Source organism: Phoenix dactylifera, chromosome 9 (assembly GCF_051530095.1).
Source record: "Phoenix dactylifera cultivar Ajwa chromosome 9, Ajwa_hap1_PhDact_Kaust_v1.1, whole genome shotgun sequence".
NCBI classification, from domain to species: Eukaryota; Viridiplantae; Streptophyta; class Magnoliopsida; order Arecales; family Arecaceae; genus Phoenix; species Phoenix dactylifera.
In genome coordinates this window covers 13,188,735-13,202,328 of record NC_143198.1, presented here as the reverse complement: position 1 = coordinate 13,202,328, position 13,594 = coordinate 13,188,735, and positions in this window count along the sequence as shown.

Genomic DNA, 13,594 nt, shown 5'->3' with positions numbered 1-13,594 from the left:
GGCTTGCGCCAGCCTTGGCCGACCAACGAGCGGAATTTCCCGAGGCTCGGCCCTCGGATGCCAGGCTAACCCGATGATCATCCCGGGAGCAGACTAGCCTGAAGCCCCGACCGGTCGCCTCGGCTTGCGCCAGCCTTGGCCGACCAACGAGCGGAATTTCCTGAGGCCTGACAACCCTCAGATGCCAGGCTAACCCGATGATCATCCCGGGAGCAGACTAGCCTGAAGCCCCGACCGGTCGCCTCGGCTTGCGCCAGCCTTGGCCGACCAACGAGCGGAATTTCCCGAGGCTCGGCCCTCGGATGCCAGGCTAACCCGATGATCATTCCGGGAGCAGACTAGCCTGAAGCCCCGACCGGTCGCCTCGGCTTGCGCCAGCCTTGGCCGACCAACGAGCAGAATTTCCTGAGGCCTGACAACCCTCAGATGCCAGGCTAACCCGATGATCATCCCGGGAGCAGACTAGCCTGAAGCCCCGACCGGTCGCCTAGGCTTGCGCCAGCCTTGGCCGACCAACGAGCGGAATTTTTCGAGGCTCGGCCCTCGGATGCCAGGCTAACCCGATGATCATCCCGGGAGCAGACTAGCCTGAAGCCCCGACCGGTCGCCTCGGCTTGCGCCAGCCTTGGCCGACCAACGAGCGGAATTTCCTGAGGCCTGACAACCCTCAAATGCCAGGCTAACCCGATGATCATCCTGGGAGCAGACTAGCCTGAAGCCCCGACCGGTCTTCTCGGCTTGCGCCAGCCTTGGCCGACCAACGAGCGGAATTTCCCGAGGCTCGGCCCTCGGATGCCAGGCTAACCCGATGATCATCCCGGGAGCAGACTAGCCTGAAGCCCCGACCGGTCGCCTCGGCTTGCGCCAGCCTTGGCCAACCAACGAGCGGAATTTCCCGAGGCTCGGCCCTCGGATGCCAGGCTAACCCGATGATCATCCCGGGAGCAGACTAGCCTGAAGCCCCGACCGGTCGCCTCGGCTTGCGCCAGCCTTGGTCGACCAACGAGCGGAATTTTCTGAGGCCTGACAACCCTCAGATGCCAGGCTAACCCGATGATCATCCCGGAAGCAGACTAGCCTGAAGCCCCGACCGGTCGCCTCGGCTTGCGCCAGCCTTGGCCGACCAACGAGCGGAATTTCCCGAGGCTCGGCCCTCGGATGCCAGGCTAACCCGATGATCATCCCGGGAGCAGACTAGCCTGAAGCCCCGACCGGTCGCCTCGGCTTGCGCCAGCCTTGGCCGACCAACGAGCAGAATTTCCCGAGGCTCGGCCCTCGGATGCCAGGCTAACCCGATGATCATCTCGGGAGCAGACTAGCCTGAAGCCCCGACCGGTCGCCTCGGCTTGCGCCAGCCTTGGCCGACCAACGAGCGGAATTTCTCGAGGCTCGGCCCTCGGATGCCAGGCTAACCCGATGATCATCCCGGGAGCAGACTAGCCTGAAGCCCCGACCGGTCGCCTCGGCTTGCGCCAGCCTTGGCCGACCAACGAGCGGAATCTCCCGAGGCTTGGCCCTCGGATGCCAGGCTAACCCGATGATCATCCTGGGAGCGGACTAGCCTGAAGCCCCGACCGGTCGCCTCGGCTTGCGCCAGCCTTGGCCGACCAACGAGCGGAAGTTCCTGAGGCCTAACCTTCGGATGCCTGGCTTAGCGCCGGAAGAAGTTCCTGAGGCCTAACCCTCGGATGCCTGGCCTAGCGCCGGAAAAAGTTCCTGAGGCCTAACCCTCGGATGCCTGGCCTAGCGCCAGAAGAATTTCCTGAGGCCTAACCCTCGAATGCCTGGCCTAGCGCCGGAAGAAGTTCCTGAGGCCTAACCCTCGGATGCCTGGCCTAGCGCCAGAACAATTTTCTGAGGCCTAACCCTCGGATGCCTGGCGTAGCGCCGGAAGAAGTTCCTGAGGCCTAACCCTCGGATGCCTGGCGTAGCGCCGGAAGAAGTTCCTGAGGCCTAACCCTCGGATGCCTGGCCTAGCGCCGGAAGAAGTTCCTGAGGCCTAACCCTCGGATGCCTGGCCTAGCGCCAGAAGAATTTCCTGAGGCCTAACCCTCGGATGCCTGGCCTAGCGCCGGAAGAAGTTCCTGAGGCCTAACCCTCGGATGCCTGGCCTAGCGCCGGAAGAAGTTCCTGAGGCCTAACCCTCGGATGCCTGGCCTAGCGCCGGAAGAAGTTCCTGAGGCCTAACCCTCGGATGCCTGGCCTAGCGCCAGAAAAATTTTCTGAGGCCCAACCCTCGGATGCCTGGCTTAGCGCCGGAAGAAGTTCCTGAGGCCTAACCCTCGGATGCCTGGCTTAGCGCCGGAAGAAGTTCCTGAGGCCTAACCCTCGGATGCCTGGCCTAGCGCCGGAAGAAGTCCCTGAGGCCTAACCCTCAGATACCTGGCCTAGCGCCAGAAGAATTTCAAGAGTCGGGAGTCAGCGAGACGCTACCAAGAGTTAAAAAGAAGAAGGACGAAAGTGAAATGAAGAAACTCTATTTGCATTAACTTTCATTGTTTCAGGGCCGAGACCCATACAACTTGGCAAAACGCCAACACACAAAGAAAAGTACAGAGGGTCAGCTTGGAGGAACCCCCGGGTCGGGAACGCCCGGCACGTCTGCAAGGGGTAGGGAGACGGTTGGATTATCAGCAGGCAATGGCGCCGGAGGGGAGTCGAGAAGGGAGATCCCACTCAGGTCAATTTCGGGGTACTTAGCCGACACCATTGCCAGGCCTTCCTCGAAGCCTAAGACAAAGGAGTCGGACCCCGCGTCCGACATGTCACGGACGAACTCGTCAGACTGACGATAGGCCTGTACCGCCCCCGACATGTCACGGGTGAACTCGGCGGACTGACGATAAGCCTGTACCGCCTGACGCCCGATCTCCGCACTCTTCTCGGCCAGCGCCGCCTCTGCTCGCTCCATAATCTGAGCATTTGCCTCCAAGACCTTCGCCACAATCCGGTCATCCGCCTCGGAGGAGACCCTCAGCAGATCAGCCTGGGCCTCCTTGTGCTTCGCCTCGGCAGCGATGCGAGCAGCCTCAGCCTCCTCTAGGCGCGAATGAAGCTCCTGGTCGCTCGCGCGGGAGTTCTCCAAGGCCGACTCCAATTCGCCCAGCTTGGCTTCAAGAGACCGGGTTCGGTTGCGGGCGTTGTCGGCTGACCGCTGGGCCTTCTCCCACCTCTCCCGGTAGTCGGCAACCTTCCGGGACTGCTTCTCGGCCCGCTCCTCCGCCTTCCTGATCTCGCTTTCGAGGCCCGAGGCAACTTTGAGTTGCTCCTGAGCCTCCAACAGTTGCTTCTCGAGGACGGCGAAGCCGACTACCCGCTCTTCGGCCACTCGGAGCCTCGTCTCGAGGTCCCGGGTCGTCCTCCCGGCCGTAGCCTGGTCTCCCTCCTCTACGGCTTTCAGTCGGTCCTCGGCCCTCACCCGAAGCCTCACCTGTTCTTCGTAGCTCTCCTCCAGATGGATCATGTACTGGGCGAGCTGATAGATAGGAAAAATGAGGGCGTCAGGCGGGGATCAATAGAGCCTAAAAATGACGAAAGCGACCAAAAGAACACTCACCGACATGAGACAGACATAGCTGGCAGCCCCGACGTCAGGCATCCTCATCTCCCGGACCCGCTTACGATCACACTCCAGCAGCACCGTTTCGATGAGGTTTCGGGCGCCGACGAAAGTGAAGGCCGACCCCGACTTCTCCCCAGAGCCGGACGGTGGTTCTGCAGCCTTACCCTTACCCATCGCCTGGGGAAGAGTCATGCTGATCGTGCTCGGGGCGGGGGCCGCTCCAGAAATCGACAAGGTCCCGCTCGGTCGGGGCCTCGGCGCGTCCCTCCTTCTCGTGTCATCCGAAGCCGACCGAGTCGAAGGCCGGGTTGGGGACCGATCGCGTTCAACCCGGCCGTCTCGAGCGCGCTCGGATGACACCTCCGGAATAACGGCAGTCTCACCACCGGAGGGTTGATACAGCGCCAACTGTCGGTCCGTGCCCGCGGCGTCCCCCTGATCGGTGGGTTCGGACCCGTCTGTCGGCGTCGGAGTCGCCTGCCGGCGGGACTTCTTCGCCGGAGGGGCCCCGCTCGGAGGAGCTCGTTTCTTCCTCCGGACCGCTTCCAGTAGGAACGTCCTACCGACAGCCGTTGCCTTGTCCGACCGCATGACGTCGTCGATCTCTGCAAAAAGGACGAGATGGTCGGAGGCTGAGAAACTGAAGGAAAGAAGAAACGAAATAGGAGAAAAGAGCTAAAAAAGAAATGGTGGCGGGCTCACGGTCAGCGGGGACCGAGCTCAGACCGACGATCACCAAGGTATCCTCGGAAATAAGGCGAGCCACCGGGGGGAGCCGGCCCTCGGCAACCAACCCCTTCAAGACGGCGACGCCATCGGATTCCTCCCGCGACAACCTCGATAGGCCAATCGGGGACTTCATCGGCGTCTCCCAGGTTGCCCTGATTCCCCAAGAGGGATCTGCGTCAACGAAAAAAAAGCGCCCCTTCCAGCCGTGAATGGAGGTAGGAGCCTCCTTGACGAGGCCGCACCCTCGCCGCGCCGCAAAGCACCACCACCCTTTGTCCTGGGGGTGGCCGCTCAGGCCGTAGCATTCCCAAAAGACATTCAGGGTGGCGGGAACCTCGTGCATGCGGCAGAGAACCTGAAAGGCCGTCAGGGCGCGCCATGAGTTCGGCACCAGTTGCGTCGGCGCCACTCTTAAACCCCGAAGCACCTGAACGACTAAGTCCGAGGGGGGAAAACGGAACCCGGCCTGAAGAATGCCCTCATTGATGGCGACCTTCCCTGGAGGAGGATGAGACATCCTCTCCTCAGGCCCCGGGAGCGTAACATTGCAGGCCTCGGGAAGGTGGTATCGAGCCACGAACCTATCTAGGTCTTCGGCGACCAGCTCCGACTTAATGCGGTCTGCTCTCACTTCGCCCATCCCTAATGGCCAGTGAATCTACGGTCAGGACGGGGTCAAGAAGGGAGAAAGGACCGGAACGACTGGAGTACACTAATACAAAAGGAGAAAGTATGGAGAGCCTTAAATTGAAGAATGGGGCAACTCACCGGAAGAGAAGGAAGAACGGCTCCGAGAGCGTCAAAGGAGGAGCAAGCAAACAGTCCGACGGCAATGACGGCAGCGCAAAGGAGAAACTCGAAGATGTCTGTAAAGAGAAAGGCGGACGGAGGAGGGCCCCCGGTTAAATAGGCGGAAAGGTGGGTAACGCCTCGGTGACACCAGAGGACGCCTGGCTGCCGAAGGGTCGCTCGCGCCACAAAGGCGAATCGACGCCATTAAGGAAGGATGTCCGCCGAAATCCTCAGACTGCCAGGTCAGCAACAACCGCCATACGCCATAAAGAAGGCGGGGAGCTCGAAGCGCGCGCGCCTCTCCGAGGGATGGCGGCAATCTCGAAGCATCACTCCCTTCACCCGTTCCCCTTCTGATTCCAGGCTCGGAAGTGGGGGGCTACTGTTACGGGGGAACTTAGCCACCATGCCCCACGTGACCGGCACGCGCGCCCAGGAAGACTACGGCAGCCCCTTGATCCAGCAATCCGACCCCGAGTCGGACATCTTCGGCTCCGCAGCCCGACCCCGAGTCGGCTGCCCCTTGATCCAGCAATCCGACCCCGAGTAGGACATCTTCGGCTCCGCAGCCCGACCCCGAGTCGGCTGCCCCTTGATCCAGCAATCCGACCCCGAGTCGGACATCCTCGGCTCCGCAGCCCGACCCCGAGTCGGACATCTCTCGACAACGACAGGCTATTCCCCAGAGGCACGCCGCAGCCTCCTGCTCCACTACTCCCTGTAACGGTTGTATCTGGCGCTGCTCCACGATCCCCTGTAACAGCCGTACAAGGCGGAGCTCCACTACGCCCTGTCATGGCCGTACCCAGCGCTGCCCCACGACGCCCTGTAACGGCCGTGTCAGTGGCAGCTCCATCGTGCCCCACGATGACGAACCCCCCTGAAAGACCCCCCAGCCTGGTATATATGCGGCTGGGGGGAGAAGGGGGGGTAAGCAAGAACTTCCAGAGCATTCTCTTACTTGCTACTATTATCTCTCCTTCTCCTCCAATCTCCTCTGACTTGATCGTCGGAGGGCCCCCACTACCCCAGTGGTGGTGCGAGGCTTGCTTGCAGGTTTTCCGGTGGAAGGTGGAGCGCAATCAACACCAACCAAGGCAACTCAAACGGAACCCCGTTCACTCCGCTGTGCCAATCGTTCTCGGTTTGGACCACCAGCAACAGAAGCCATGATGGCTAACATGATGAAGCAGCAACAAGACTTCATCCAACAGCAACAACAGATCAACATGGCTCAAACCCAGACTAACCAATTCCATGCGCAAGCGATTGCAAAACTTGAGGTTAGTCTAAGTCAAATAGCAAACTCTCTAGGGGATAGAAAGAAAGGTGAACTACCTAGTCAGCCAGTGCCTAACCCTAGTAGGCAACAGAATCAAGGGCCGAGAGGCCAGTTTCAGATTGATTCTAATGGAAACCCTACCCATGAAGTTCAGGCAATTACCACTTTACGGTCTGGTAAGCAAGTCGACAACAAAGTCCAACTTCCTGTGCAAGAAAAAGAAGAAAAGCATGAACCAAACCCCCCCCAGAAAAAGGCACAAGAACAGGGAATACAAGGAATAGAGGAAAAACCAATAGAGACGTACACACCCAAGGCTCCCTTTCCTAGTAGACTACAAGACTCAAAGAAAAAATCTCAGTACGATGAAATCATGAAAGTCTTTAAAAATGTTCAAATAAATTTACCCTTCTTAGATGCCATCAGACAGATCCCCTCCTATACAAAATTCTTAAAAGACCTAACCACGGTGAAAAGGAAAACCAGTATTCCTAGGCAAGCTGTGATGGCGGCACAAGCCTCATCTCTTATTCAACAACAGATTGCCCCAAAATACAAGGACCCTGGTTGCCCCACTGTTGAAATTAAAATAGGAGAAACCATCATTCGGAGAGCCCTATTAGACTTAGGAGCAAGTGTAAACCTATTACCCTATTTTGTCTACACCGAACTAGGTTTGGGGGAATTAAAACCCACAAACATCACTTTGTCATTAGCAGATAGGACTGTGAAGTATCCTAAGGGAATTGTAGAGGATGTAATTGTAAAGGTAAATGAGTTTTACTACCCTGTGGATTTTGTAGTCCTCGAAACTGAACCAGTAAAAAACCCAGGTAGCCACATCCCAGTAATCCTTGGTAGACCATTTTTGGCCACTTCAAATGCTGTGATCAGTTGCCGAAATGGGATAATGACCTTAGCATTTGGAAACTTGACCGTCCAACTCAATGTCTTTCACAGTAGTAATCAACCATCTGAGATGGACGATTTAGAAGAAATTCACATGATTGAAAACATAATCAACAAGTCCTTCGAGGAGTCAAGTTATTCTGATCCACTAGAAAGATGTTTGGCCCAATTCAGTCAAGATTGTGAGGAAGGAGAGTCGAATCAGGAGGTTAATGCATTACTAGATTCCATTCCTGTAATGGATACTAGCAGATGGGCTACTAAATTTGAATCATTACCTATACCTGAATCCCAGCTAGTACCTTCAAGTGTCAAACCTCCCCAGCTTGAACTTAAAGATCTGCCTGAAAACCTAAAATATGCATTTTTAGGGGACAACAACACCTTACCTGTTATTATTACATCAAATTTAACTGAAGAACAGAAAAAGAAGTTGTTAAAAATCCTTCAGAAAAATCAAGAAGCGATCGGCTGGTCTATAGCTGATATTAAGGGGATTAGCCCTTCTGTGGTCCAACATAAAATTCATCTAGAAGAGGATGCAAAAACCTCTAGAGAACCACAAAGACGACTTAACCCAGTCATGAAAGATGTAGTTCTAGCTGAAATCATTAAACTCTTAGATGCAGGGATTATATACCCTATTTCTGATAGCCAGTGGGTGAGCCCAGTTCAAGTTGTACCCAAGAAATCTGGAATTACTGTGATCAAGAATGACCAAAATGAGTTAGTCCCAACTCGAATCCAAACTGGATGGCGAGTGTGCATTGACTACAGAAAGCTAAACGCCATGACTAGGAAAGACCACTTCCCACTACCCTTCATTGACCAAATGTTAGAACGTCTAGCTGGCCACTCCCATTACTGTTTCCTCGATGGTTATTCTGGATATAACCAAGTCCCTATCGCACGTGAGGATCAAGAGAAAACCACATTCACCTGTCCTTATGGCACTTTTGCCTATCGTCGCATGCCTTTTGGGTTATGCAATGCACCAGCTACATTCCAACGGTGTATGATGAGTATTTTCTCCGACATGGTGGAGAAATTTTTAGAAGTTTTCATGGATGATTTTTCTGTATTTGGATCCAATTTTGAGGAATGTCTACACCACTTGACACTTGTTGTAGAACGCTGTAAACAGAAAAACTTAGTTCTTAACTGGGAGAAGTGTCATTTCATGGTAGAATCAGGTATTGTTTTAGGACACATTGTGTCACAAAGGGGAATTGAGGTGGATAAGGCCAAAGTAGAATTGATTGCTAAATTGCCACCTCCCAAAACTGTTAGGGAAGTCAGATCCTTTTTAGGGCATGCGGGTTTTTACCGCCGCTTTATCAAGGATTTCAGTAAATTGTCGAAACCCTTATGCGATTTGTTGGCGAAAGATGCTACTTTTAATTTTTTGCCAATTTGTATAACTGCTTTCGAAAGACTAAAGTCTGAACTAACTTCAGCACCCATCATAAGGAGTCCTGATTGGAGTCGTCCTTTTGAAATCATGTGTGATGCATCTGATTATGCCATAGGTGCTGTCTTAGGTCAGCGAGTAGAGAAGCTTCCCCATGTGATTCATTATGCGAGCAAAACTCTGAATGACGCCCAACTTAACTATTCTACCACTGAAAAAGAATTGTTGGCAGTGGTTTTTGCCCTAGATAAATTTTGTCCCTACCTGATAGGATCTAAGGTTCTTGTTTATTCCGATCATGCCGCCCTTAAGTACCTTCTCACAAAGAAGGATGCTAAGGCAAGGCTCATTCGTTGGATCCTATTGCTCCAAAAATTTGATCTCGAAATTTGAGATAAAAAGGGATCTGAAAATGTCGTAGCTGACCACTTGTCCAGATTAATTGTTGAATCATCTGGAGAATCCATGCCTGTGTCCGAGACCTTCCCTGATGAACAATTAATGATGATTTCCCATATCAATGTTCTATGGTATGCTGATGTAGTCAACTACCTTGTTACTGAACAAATGCCCAGCTCTTGGACCAAACAAGAGAAATTTTGCTTTCTAGCTCGTGTAAAATGGTATTTTTGGGATGAACCATACCTGTTCAAATACTGTTCTGATCAAATCATCAGACGATGCATCCCTGAACACGATCAAAGGAATGTCCTTTCCTTTTGTCATGACCACGCTTGTGGTGGTCATTTCAGTGGTAAAAAGACGGCTGCAAAGGTTTTGCAGTGCGGATTCTATTGGCCCACACTATTTCATGACTCACACGAGTATTGGAAAGCATGTGACCGATGTCAAAGACTAGAAAAAATTTCAAGAAAAAATGAGATGCCCCTAAACCCAATCTTAATTATAGAAATCTTTGATGTTTGGGGTATTGATTTTATGGGTCCTTTTCCTATGTCATTTGGGCACCAGTACATACTCCTAGCTGTTGACTATGTATCTAAGTGGATTGAGGCTATCGCGTGTAAGACCAATGATCACAAAGTAGTGATCAAGTTTCTTAAGGAGTCTGTCTTCGCTCGCTTTGGCACCCCTCGTGCTATCATTAGTGATGGGGGGAAACATTTTTGCAATAGAATTTTTAAAGCCCTTGCTAGGAAGTACAACATCACCCATAAGGTCGGTACACCATATCATCCACAAACGAGTGGACAAGTTGAGATTTCCAACAGAGAAATCAAGACCGTCCTTGAGAAAACTGTCAATCCATCTCGAAAGGATTGGTCCCTTAGGTTAACAGATGCATTGTGGGCATATCGTACGGCCTACAAAACACCAATTGGAATGTCCCCATACAGGATTGTCTATGGCAAGGCTTGCCATTTACCTGTCGAGTTAGAACACAAGGCCTATTGGGCAATCAAACGCTTAAATTTCGATCTCGACAAGGCGGGAGAACATAGAAAGCTTCAGCTCGAGGAGCTTGAAGAAATTAGGAACGATGCTTACGAGTGTGTTAAGAAGTACAAGGATCGCATGAAAGTCATGCATGATAAAATGATTACTCGTAAAGAGTTTTACCAAGGACAAAAAGTTCTCTTATATGATTCTCGATTACATCTATTCCCTGGAAAACTTAAATCTCGCTGGACTGGCCCATACACAGTAGATAAAGTACACCCGCATGGTGCAGTAGTAATATGCAACATCAAGGATGGTAGGACCTTTCAAGTCAATGGACATCGTTTAAAACCATACCTTGAGTATCTGAGTTCAGAAGTTGAGGAGACACTTCTGACCGACCCTATCTATTATGAGTAAATCAGAATTGTCTAGCTGTAGACATAAAACTTAGCGCTCTTTGGGAGGCAACCCAACATGTAAGTTTCTTTTATTAAAAAAAAAAATCATCAATAAATTACTAACATGCAAGTTTGGGGGATTTTGCCCCAACTTTCAATTAACCCACCCATATCAGGTACTTCTCCTCTGTCCTCTTACTGCTTTAAATTTTCTTTAACATTGAGGACAATGTTAGATTTAGGTTTGGGGGTATTTTTACGCATTTTATAAAAAAAAAAGTTTTTAGTTACAATTTTTGAAAAAAAAATATATACAACACACAAGGTATATAAAATCTAAGAGCCCAATGACTAGTTGGAAGTAGTGCAAAGTGAGTTCTTTTTATTAAGTTCCTTTTAGTGAGTTGTAAGCTAATTAGTGCTTTGAATTTCACAACACATCTGGCCTGCATTTTCTAAGGTATAGGTTCGACATTGTGTTGAGAATATGGTAGCAACCTCGAATCCTGATGAACCATCTTTTTCTGATCCAAAAAAAAAAAATGGTGGATTTAGTCAGGTACATCGAAAAGGGCTACCTACTGTCAAAGGTCAGCGGGCCTGTGATGAGGAACCCGAGCATAGGTCCGTAGGGGAGTCTTGATGCCCGACACCTCATGCCAACTGGTGTGAGAATTGTCAACTAATTGCTCGCTACATGGAGGAATCATCACAGGAGTAAAAGTGCACAATATATACATTATCATTTCTCTTTAATGCAAAAAAAAACAAAAAAAACAAAAAAAAATGAAAAAAAAATGTATATTGACCTTAAGAAAGACAATAGTGTGAAAGCCGTCGTTGTAAAAATTCGAGTAAACTGGAATATTACAGATAAATCCCATGAGGTATTAAAGTAAACATTCACAGCTCTCGAAATCCTGCAGAAAGATGATTTTGAATCAGCAAATAGGTCTTGTCCGACCAATTCTTGGAAACTACTAATATTAGCGATATTTTGGAGATCCAAAACCTTAGCTTGTGCATGGTCCAAACTTTACTGAGCACTCAAGTATAAATAAGTCTTACAACTTCCTAACGGAAAACCTAATAACTTCAACTTAAATTGCATACTAACCTAGAAATTGGGCTACTTAGTAATTAAAACCTTGTGTGCTTTTGAAATTCTTATCAGTTATGTACTTGAAATTAGACTTTCATTTCACAAACCAAATTTTATTTTGGGATTGAAGTTTGTGGGTAACTTCACTGCAAACCCTCACGAGACAACACTCGTCCACTAGGGTAACCTAGGGGTTTAACGGCTTGTTGCACGTGCTAAGTGTAATCGTAATGCTCTACGAAAGTGAGTATTTATCTTAGTTCATGTATATTTATATATATATAATAAATAAAACTTTTGCACTCTCATTTTATCATTGTCGCACTAAATTGCTAGAGACTAGCAATAAGCTGGTTGGGGGGTGTGATGAGAGCACAAAAGTGCAATCGTCTGACCATTTTAATTAGTATTTTAGCTAATCATTAATAATAAAATTAACTAATTAACGTGGTATTTGTGTTTGAGTGCAGTAATCCAAGAAACCAATTAACATTAGGTTTGAGCCCAATGCCCGGCAGCCCGAGCTCAAGTCAAGCCAGCATCTTCCAGGGCCTGCACATCCTGACTTCATCCCACTATACATCACAACATCGCGAGCACCTCCATGTCCGCATCCAATGACCCAGATCAGCGTCATCCATGCCTTCCTTTCTTGCACCCAACGCGGCTCCAGCCCCTCAACCGCGATCACAGCAGCATCCCAGCACATTCCAGCTTCACCCCGTGCTAAAGAATGAAAGAAGGAATAGGAAGCTTCCAGCGGCTGTCCATCTCCCATTCCACCGCGTGCCAGATCCCGCACCGCTTCCTCCGCGATACCTCCAGTGATTCCCATGCCATGAATGCCCCAATCCATTGACCCAAAGAAGGAAACTGTTGCCCAGATAGACAACCCAAGAGGGGGGGTGAATTGGGTTTTAAAATAATTTTGCAATTAAAACGTTTGTGGATGACTAATTAATACTGTTGCAAGATGATTAATTAGTTGCTATGTGCTGTGAGTGAAATGAGAGTAAGAGAGAGAGACACAAGCAATCACAAACACAATGTTTTTATAGTGGTTCGGAGCTAACCCTTGCTCCTACGTCCACTCCCCAAGTCTCACTTGGGAATTCACTATAACCCCTCGGATTACAGCCGGTTGTTTTCCAAGCTCACAACCAAACTTGTTGTTTTACGAGGTCACAACGAACTCGGTCGGTTTTCCCAGGCTCACCGACTAGAACCACCCCGATTGTTTTCTCGGGATCACAATCGAACCCTTACATCGTTGGTTTCAACCTAGGCTCACCAACAAACCTATATACCCTTGATTCAATCCCCTGATTGAATCAAGTAAGGACAAGATGGAAAGAACAAAGACAAATAAAAAAACAGAGCTTCTAAAAAGCAGATATACAGCGATATTAATAAGAGTAAAGTTAAGAGCCCTCAAACACGTTTGAGTTGGAGAAGAGAAGGGCTTCTTGAACTTTGGGTCTCCTCTTGAAAATCTGGAAGACTTGAAGGCAGGAGGAGACTTCTTTTAATGCTGGGAAGAGTCGGTTGAATGGAGTTAATGGCCCTCTTTCTTCTTTTCCGTTGAAATCAGTTTGCAGAGAAAGGATGCTTGATTTCTTTGAGTGGAATGGTACTTCTCTGCCTTGCTACAGTCCTCTGTGGCTATTTAAGCCATCCCCCACGGAAACTAGCCGTTAGACACATTTTTCTGCCCGTTCTGCACACTCTGCACATTCTGACAATGTGTCCGTTGGGGTCGGAGTCGACTCGCGCGATCTGGAGTCGACTCGGCTGTAACAGGAGTCGACTCATACTTTTCTGGAGTCGGCTCGGCAACTGTTCCGAATTTGAATTAAAGTGACCTCCTCGACTGGGAGTTGACTCGACTTAACCCGGAGTCGACTCGCCAAAAACTAGAGCTGACTTGGCATTCTTGGAGTCGGCTCATCCCATGGAATTCATGGAGCTATTTTTCAACTTGGCCCACTCGAGTCGACTCGGCGCT